Below are 10,037 nucleotides of genomic sequence, written 5' to 3' on the forward strand. Positions count from 1 at the left end.
CTATTCTTTAAATATCATATATTAAAGTCTTACTCTGTTCTTGGCATGGGTATAATATTTAAAGATGGAAATAGGGAAGTGGACTTGACCCAGTGGTTAGGGCATCCGTCTACCACATGGGAGGTCTGCGGTTCAAACCCTGGGCCTCCTTGACCCGTGTGGAGCTGGCTCATGCACAGTGCTGATGCGTGCAAGGAGTGCAGTGCCACGCAGGGGTGTCCCCCGCATACGGGAACCCCACGTGCAAGGAGTGCGCGGCATAAGAAAAGCCGCTCAGCACGAAACGAAGTACAGCCTGCCCAGGAATGGCACTGCACACACAGAGAGCTGACATAGCAAGATGACGCAACAAAAAGAGACACAGATTCCCGTGCCACTGACAACAACAGAAGCAGACAAAGAACAGTCAGCAAAATAGACACAGAGAACAGACAACTGGGGCCCGGGGGGGGGGGGAGGGAGATAAATAAATAAATAAATCTTTAAAAATAAATAAATAAAATAAAGATGTAGATAAAGATTGTAGAGGCCAAGATTTAGAAAGTGTGATGCTGCATTTCAGAGAGTTGTCCTAGACAGAGTGGGATGTAAGAAGAAATCCAGAACTACATGGAGATGGAAATTCTCATCATAAAGACTTGAGGGACCACTAACAGGGGTGACTTCATTCACTCTTCAAAGTATCCCTGACATCTATTTCCATCAATTCCTCCCCCATTGCTATTGTCAGGAAAACAGCTTTCAATGTGATATAATGCTGAGTAAGCCCAATTTGAAGCAAAAGTGTTGATCAAGATCTTACACGCAAATTAAAAATTGCATTCACTGTAACTATTATCCCAGAATCCTATAAGCAGAACTCTGGCCTGGATAAGGAAAATCTGAGGTCACATTCACCTCAGATCTATACAAGGTTTAGAAAAAGATACGAGGAATGATGTTCTCGCAACCCATCCTTGGGAAAGTGCAACCGCCTCTAGTGTATAAACATGGTCCATTCCCCTCCCCATGTGACTTATAGAATAAGTGTTCTCATAAATAATGCAAGCAGGAGGGCTGCAGCGTGTATTGTTTTGAAGCTGAAGGCCATCAGTATTCTAACCAAATTATCGCAGTGGTGGTTTTATTTTCCTAATACTTGCTTGTTTAGAGAGGTTATTCCATAAATGTTTGCATCTGTTTAGGACATGAGGATCATGACTGACCAACACAAACAACCAAAGGGTAGGTCATTTGTGAGAGATAAAACCAGAGAAGGAAAAAATCTCACAATATTTAGGATTAGGCTATCTTCTCCATGTAACAATATGAAACAGAAAGGGCTCTTGCCACATCATCCGAACACTCAGGAATCTAAAACCTGTGACTATTTGTGATTGACTTCATTATTTTAATAACTGAGTGTAAAAAATAAAATTATATCTTGCATTTTTTAATCAATTCATTTCTATAAATTCTTCATAGTTCCTATACCTTATATGCCTGCTTACAACTCACTAGGAATAGACAATGATCATCAAACCAATAGAAAAGTATTCACTTACCATGAACATGGCCACATGCTAGATTCTACGAAGAATTTTTAAATGAACAGATATAATCCTTGTCTTTGAGAAGTTTACATGCTTACAGGGGAGTTGGTGGACTACAAAAGAAAAATAACTTTTCTATAAATTAGAAGGCAATAAGTGCCTGAGAAGAGAAGCAAAGTGTTATGAGAACATACATAAAGAAAAGTGTAATTTGAGTTTTCCAGAAGAGAGAGCTTCTGATTCTGGAGAAGTGGAGAGGATTTCATTTGGCAGATTTGGGGGGAAAAACAAAATTTTTATTGGGCTCAAAACATAGAGATAATAAACAATAGTGTGCACGCACTGGCACAAAAACATAGAAGTAACAAACAATAGAGAATGGTCAAAAAAGAGTTGGATGTAGGATGCCAGAGAAAGAACAGACTGAATAATATTAAGGATATATTGTAAATGATAAATAGTTTGCCCATTCATTTGTTTTTTGTTTTTTGTTTGGTTTGGTTTCATTTGGTTTGTTGTTATTTGCTTGTCCAGAATCTGTTTTCAGTAGGCATTTTCATTATTCTAACAACAGCTCCTCATTTGAGGGAAACAATTCTCCTTGATTGAAAAGAGTATAGAATAGGAAGAAAAGAAGCCTAGGAGAAAACTTCAAGATACTCCAACATTTAATAAGTACATAGAAGAAGGAGTTGATGCACAAAAGAGAGAGAGAGGAGGTAGCCAAAGAAGTTGGAGCAAGATCTGAGGTTGTATCATTGAGGCCAAGGCTAGAAAGTGTTTCTAGAATGAGTGGTCAAGTGTCACATTCTTCTGAGAGACCAAGAATAATGGTGACTGAATTTACTGATTTACTGATTGATTTACTGATAAGAAGGTCGTTGTTAACCTAAGAGAGAGAGAGAGATTTTTCTCAGAGTGCTAAGGCTAGAAGTGGATTAAAGAGTGTTGACCAGTAGAAGGCAAGGAAAAAGAGACTGCCACAATTGATCCCATAGTTATTTAGCTGTGAAGAAAAGATGACCAATAAGATAGAAACTCTGAGGGGAATCTGGGATCCTGTGAGGTTTTGTTTGTTTTTAATTGGATGAATTAAGCATGATTAAAAATCAGTGGTGGGGGGAAGTGGATGTGGCTCAAGCAATTGGGTTCCTATTTACCACATGGGAGGCCCTGAGTTCGATTCCCAGGCCCTCCTGGTGAAGGCAAGCTGACCCACACCAGAGAGCTGATGGCCTACACCACAGAGATCTGATCATCTGTGCCACAGAGAGCTGATGGCCTGCACCATGGAAAGCTGGCACAGCAAGATGACACAACAAAGGGAGACAAGCAGACACAGAAGAACACATATCGAGTAGACACAGAGAGCAGACAGTGAGTGCAAGTGGCAAGTGGGGAAATAATTTTTTAAAAAATCAACAGCAAGGTAGTAGTAGATGGGGCTCAAGCATTTGGGTGCCTGCCTACCAAATGGCAGGTCCTAGATTCGGTTCCTGGTGCCTTCCAGAGAAGACAAACAAGACAGCAAGCTGACCCAATGGACTGGGTGATGGGCGGGGTGGGCATAGCCATCCCCAAATCCTCAAGATTGAGGAATGAACAAACTAAGGGGGGAAAGCAACTCTGGATTAAAGTAGACTTATTATTATTCCAGCAATGGAAGATCTTGTAACATTGATATAAAGGCAGTGGCCACCAGAGGTTCTGAAGAAAGGAAGAGGGAACAATAGGTACAACCTGGGGACATTTTGGGGATGTTGAATATGTCCTGCATGACATTTCAATGACAGATATAGGCCATTATACATTTTGTCAAAACCTACAAAATTATGTGGAGCAAAGTGTAAATTATAATGTAACTATAGTCCTTGATTAATACAATGCTTTTAATATATGTTCATCAATTGTAACAAATGTACCACACTAATGAAAGATGTTGTTAATGTGGAAAAGTGTGGGAGGGGGAGGAGGGGAGGTATAAGGGAATCGCCTGAATTTTTGATGTAACATTTATATAATCTAAGTTTTCTTTAAAAATAAAAAATATTTTAAAAGTGAGAGGAAGAGAACCTGGAAAAGAAAGGATATACCATCTGATGGGAAAGTTAAAGAACTAAAGGATTGCTAGCCTACCAGAGAGCTACCAACCCCAGGAGGGGGCAAGCCTTCTAGCCTCTGAAACTGTAAGTCAATAAATTCCCGTTGTTTAAGGGGAAAAAAAACAAAACCAATGTCGTGAAGCAGATGTAGCCAGTGGTTGAGCATCTGCTTCTCCTGGACAAGGTCCTGGGTTCAATCTCCAGTATGTCATTTTTTAAAAAATCAATGGAAAAGAGACTTTCAACTAAGATGGCAGAGTAGGGAGCTCTGGGACTCAGTCTTTCCACCAAAACAACTTCAGGCAAAAACTCTCTGAGACAACTATTTTTGAAAGTCCAGAGGCCAGAAAAACACTGTACAACATCTAAGGAAGAGTGAGAGGAAGAGACTGATAAACTATGATAAATAGCTGTAAATTGTCCTCTCCATGAGCCAGTTACTGATGTCCATCCCCCACTTCCAAGGCAGGCTCTACAAGGTCCTGTCATTGTCTAGCTATTGCTGACAAAAAGGGATATAAAAATCCTCTTCCCCAAGAACAGGGGTGGGCACAGCTAATCACTGATGACAGCTTTTGGTTAATGAATTCAGATCACTGGGTCCCAGCTGAGGGTAGCCATTGATTCCTGAACAAAGATGGAGGCAGCTATTATTTTAACCATCCCCAGACAGGGACAAAGTCAATGGAGACTTAGAGATACAAGGTTTCCTCAGGCCTGTGGGGGACAGTTACCTAAAGGACTGCATTTGCTGAGAAAGCCAGGAAGTCAGCTTTGGGGATCTCTAGGAGAAACTTTTGGCACCCCTTCTGATCCCTCCCCAGGGAAATGTGGAGTTGATCTGCACCCTCTTCATGGGCCCCTGGCCCAGTTTTGGCTGGAAAAGACTGATATGGGAAATTTGTCTCTGGGTGACCCTCCTCCCAGAATTTGCCTTCTAGGCAAAAGCAGCCTGAGACAATGAAAGGAATACTGTAGAAGTGGGGAATCTGGGTCAAAGGCCTATGAGTTTCAAATACCCAGGAGAGGCAGGTCTATCTCCTGGGAAACAGAGGGGGCAACCAAACTCTTTTAAACAGGCCCCTCCAGAACAACTAACAAGCAAAAGCCCAGGACAAGACAGAGGCCCAGAAAGACGTGGAAAACCCTGCTTACCATATTAGTCTTCCTGATAGGATGGCTGAAGTTCAAGAAAATCTGCCTTACTGCCAGCTGGCTACAAAACCAAGAAACAGATATCCCAGTTAGTAAATCCCAGAGTTAGCATTTTAAAATATTAAAATGTACCACGTGTAACAAAAGAGTACTAGACAAAAAAAAAAACAGGAAATGATGACCCTTCCAGAGGAGGAGGAGAAAAAGATAGAACCACCAATGAAGAATAAAATGTGGACTTAACAAACAAAGCCTTTTAAAAATGATCTTAAAAATGCCCAGGGAGATTGAGAAATGTACAGAGAAAAAACTAAAGGAGTGAAGTGGATGTGACTCGAGTGACTGAGCTCCCTCCTATCATGTGGAAGGTACCAGGTTTGGTTCCCAGTGCCTCCTGGAGAAGATGAGCAAGACAGCAAGCTGGCAAAATGGGCTGGCATGGTGAGCTGATGCAACAAGATGATGCAACACAAAGACACAGAGAGGAAAGCACAATGAAAGAGACAAGAAAGCAGAGAGAAGAGGTGGCTCAAGTGACTGAGTGCTTCTCTTCCACAAGGGAGGTCCCAGGTTCCATTCCCAGTACCTCCTAAAGAGAATACGAGCAGACACAGAGAGCACACAGCAAATAGACACAGAGAGCAGACAACTAGTGCAAACAATGGGAGAGGGTAATAAATAAATAAAACAAATCTTAAAAAAAAAAAAAGAACTAAAGACTATCAGGAAAATCAGGAAAACAATTAATGAACAATGTGAAAGTCTAAATAGAGAGAAATTTTGAAAAGGAACCAAACAAAACTATTAAAGTTGAAGACCACAATAATCACTGAAATGAAAAATACCAGGAAGCAGATGTGGCTCAAGCGATTGGGCTCCCACTTACCACATGGGAGGTCCATGGTTTGGTTCCTGGTGCCTCCCAAAGAAGACAGCAAGCTGGCATGACAGGCAGGCACAGCAAGTTGGCACAACAAGATGACACAACAAGAGACACAAGAAGAAAAACAAAGCAGAGAGCAGAGGTGCCTCCTAAAAAAGGATGAGCAGGACAGCAAACTCACACAACATGCAGTAGCAGCAAGCTGACGTGACAAGATGATGCAACAAGAGACATGAGGAAAACACAATGAGAGACACAACAAAGCAGGGAACAGAGGTGGCTCAGGCAATTAGGTGCTTCCAGCCCACATCTGAGGTCCTGGGTTCAGATCCCGGTGCTTCCTGAAAAGAAGACCCAGACATAGCAAATGCAAACAATGAGGGGGTAGGGAGAAATTAATAAAATAAATCTTAAAAATAAAATCTGAAAAAAAGAAAAATACCCAGGAGGGTTTTGGGAGCAGATTAGAGCTGGCAAAAGAAAGAATCAGTGAACTTGAAGACAACAGAAATATTAAAAGTGAAATTAGCCTAAGAAAACGACTGGGGGAAGCAGACATGGCTCAACTGACAGAGTGTCCGCCTACCATACAAGAGGTCCAGGGTTCGATACCCAGGGCCTCCTGACCCATGTGGTAAGCTGGCCCATGTGCAGTGCTGTCACATGCAAGGAGTGCCATGCCATGCAGGGGAGGCTCCGCAGAGGGATGCCCCATGCACAAGGAGTGTGCCCCACAAGGAGAGCCACCCCACGTGAAAAAAGTGCAGCCCACCCAGGAGTAGCACTACACATACAGAGAGCTGACACAGCAAGATGACACAACACAAAAGACGCAGTTTCCCAGTGTCACCGGATAATGCAAGTGGATGCAAAAGAACACACAGCAAACAGACACAGAGAGCAGACAACAGGGGAAGGGGAGAGAAATAAATTAAATAAATCTTTAAATAAAAACAGAAAAGAAAGTTATTGGATGCCATCAAGCACACCCATATACACATTATGGGACTCCAAGAAGGACAAGAAAGAGAGAAAGGGCTAGAAGGAATATTCAAAAATATGATGAAAGAGAACTTCTCAAACATGGCAAAAGACATGAATATGCACAATGCTAGACACTGGTTCAAAGCAGCTTAGAAATAAAGACCTGCAGGAAAGGTAACCTTTGGAATTATAAATGCCATTATTTTGTATTTATTGTTTGGTATTTAACTCCTCTTTTTACTTCCTACAGAAGCTGAAATGCATAAAAAGTAACAATAAATCTAGGTTTCTGGCCATACAACATGCAAAGACATAAGTGGTAACAAGTACAAAAAAAATGTGGGGATCAGAGTGGTATATGTGTATGCTATTGAAATTACTTTGGTGGGAAGCGGACTTGGCCCAGTGGTTAGGGTGTCCGTCTACCACATGGGAGGTCCGTGGTTCAAACCCCGGGCCTCCTTGACCCGTGTGGAGCTGGCCCATGCGCAGTGCCAATGCAAACAAGGAGTGCTGTGCCACACAGGGGTGTCCCCCACGTAGGGGAGCCCCATGTGCAAAGAGTACACCCTGTAAGGAGAGCAGCCCAGCGCAAAAGAGAGTGCAGCCTGCCCAAGAATGGTGCCGCACACACGGAGAGTTGTCCCACACAGAGAGCTGACACAACAAGATGATGCAACAAAAAGAAACACAGAGGGCGGCAGCCTTGGCCCAGTGGTTAGGGCATCCGTCTACCACATGGGAGGTCCATGGTTCAAATCCTGGACCTCCTTAAACCATGTGGAGCTGGCCCATGCACAGTGCTGATGCGCGCAAGGAGTGCCATGCCACGCAGGGGTGTCCCCCACGTAGGGGAGCCCCACGCGCAAAGAGAACACCCTATAAGGAGAGCTGCCCAGCGCGAAAGAGAGTGCAGCCTGCCCAGGAATGGTGCCGCACACATGGAGAGCCTGACACAAGATGACGCAACAAAAAGAAACACAGATTCCCGTGCCGTTGACAACAACAGAAGCAGACAAAGAAGACGCAGCAAATAGACACAGAGAACAGACAACCGGAGCAGGGGAAGGGGGTAAAGGGGAGATAAATAAATAAATAAATAAATCTTAAAAAAGAAAGAAAGAAATATAATAACTATATATGTAGTATATTAAATTTAACCCCTTGGTAACCACAAGGAAATATAAAAAATATATCCAGATAGAAATGCTAGGTCATTTGTGATGGTTTGAACCTGTATGTACCCCAGGAAATCATGTTCTTAAAACAATCCATTCCTGCAAGTTTGAACTTACTGTAAATAGGATCTTTTGATTAGGTTACTCCAGATAAGGCATGGCACAGGGTGTTTTTTAATCCTTTTACTGAAGTCTTTTATAAGAAAATGAAATCCAGACAAAGAGAAAGAAAGCCACAGAAGCAAGAAGCTGAAGGCAATGAAACCTGGAAGAGAAGAGAAGGAAAAGACCAACAGAAACCACCATGAGCCTTGCCTTGTGACAAAGGAGTCCAGGATTGCCAGCAGCCAGCCCAAGCAGAAAGCATGACCTGACGATGTCTTGATTTGAACATTTTTCTCAGCCTTAAAAAGTAAGCCTGTAGGAGGAAGTGGCTGTGGCTCAATCAATCGAGCTTCCATCTACCATATGGGAAGCCCTGGGTTTGCATCCCAGGGCTTCCTTGTGAAGGCAAGCTCACCCGCATGCTGCAGAGAGCTGCCCAGCCCACAAGTGCTGAGGAGCACAGCCCAGCCTGCAGACACTGTGGAGTGCCACCTGGTCCACAAGTGCCACAGAGAGCTGACTCAGCAAGGTGACACAAGAACAACAAAAAAAGGGATACAAGAAAAAAAAAACAAACAAACAGAAGCATGTGCAGCAAATGGACACAGAGAGCAGACAGCAAGCAAGCCACAAAGGGGGGAGGGGAAATAGAATAAATAAATACAGACACAGAAGAACACAGAGTGAATGGTCATAGAGAGCAGACAGCACACAAAAAGCCACAGGGGGCGAGGGAGGAAGTAAGCCTGTGGGAAGCAGACATGGCTCAATGGATAGGGTCCATCTACCATGTGGAGGGTACAGAGTTCAGTCCCCAGGGCCTCCTGACCCATGTGGTGAGCTGGCCCACGCACAGTGCTGCTGCTGCATGCAAGGAGTGCCATGCCACACAGGGGCATCCCTACATAGGGGTCCCCCATGCACAAGGAGTGTGCCCCACAAAGGAGAGCTGCCCTGCGTGAAAAAATCCCAGCCCACCCAGTAGTGGTGCCGCATACACGGAGAACTGATGCAGCAAGATGACACAACAAAAGAGAGACACAGTTTCTCAGTGCCACAGGATAATGCAAGCAGACGCAGAAGAGCACACAGCAAATGGACACAGAGAGCAAACAGTGGGGGCCGGGAGGAGGGGAGAGGAATAAATTTTAAAAATAAAATAAATAAATCTTTAAAAAAAAAGTAAGCCTGTAAGCTAATAAATTCGTATTGTTAAAAGCCAACCTCTTTCATGGTATCTGCATTTCATCAGCCTAGCAGGCCAGAACAACATTCAACACAAAAAAAGCAAATATATGAAAAAGCAGGCTTCAATGGAAATGAGGGACAAAAAGGTGTAAGACTTACAAAGGTTAAATAGCAAAATGACAGAAGGAAATCCTATATTATCAACAGTGGCTTTAAATGTAAATGGACTAAACTCTCCAGTCAAAAGGCAGAGATTGGCAGAATGGATAAAAAAGCACGACCCAACTGTATGCTGTCTGCAAGAGACTCATCTTAAAGTCAAAGATACAAGTAAACTGAGGGTGAAAGGATGAAAAAAACCATGCCATTCAAGTAGTTAACCAAAGAAGAGATAGGGTAGCTATACTAATGTTGGATAAAATATACTTTAAGTCAAAAACAGTTACAAGGAACAAAAATGGTCATTCCATACTGATAAAGAGGGCAATTCAACAGGAAGATGTAACACCTAATAGCAGAGACCCACAATATATGAAGCATACGTTGACAGATTTAAAAGGAGAAATTGACATTTCTGCATTAATAATAGGAGAATTTAACAAAACATTCTCAATAACATATAGGAAAACATTTTTAATTAAAAAAATGTATAGAATATTTAATCAGAGGATCAACAGGAACATACAAGACTTGAATGATAACTAAAACAGCTGGACCTGACAGGCATATATAGAACATTGCACCCAACAAAAATAGAATACACATCTTATCAAGTGCACGTTGATCATTCTTCAGGATATACATGTTAGGTGACAAAGCAAGTCTCAATAAATTAAAAAATATTGGAATCATACAATGTATATCTCCAACCACAACAGAGTAAAGCTGGAGATCGATGACAAAAGGAGAA

The sequence above is a fragment of the Dasypus novemcinctus genome, chromosome 13 (assembly GCF_030445035.2).
Source record: "Dasypus novemcinctus isolate mDasNov1 chromosome 13, mDasNov1.1.hap2, whole genome shotgun sequence".
In the NCBI taxonomy this organism is placed as follows: Eukaryota; Metazoa; Chordata; class Mammalia; order Cingulata; family Dasypodidae; genus Dasypus; species Dasypus novemcinctus.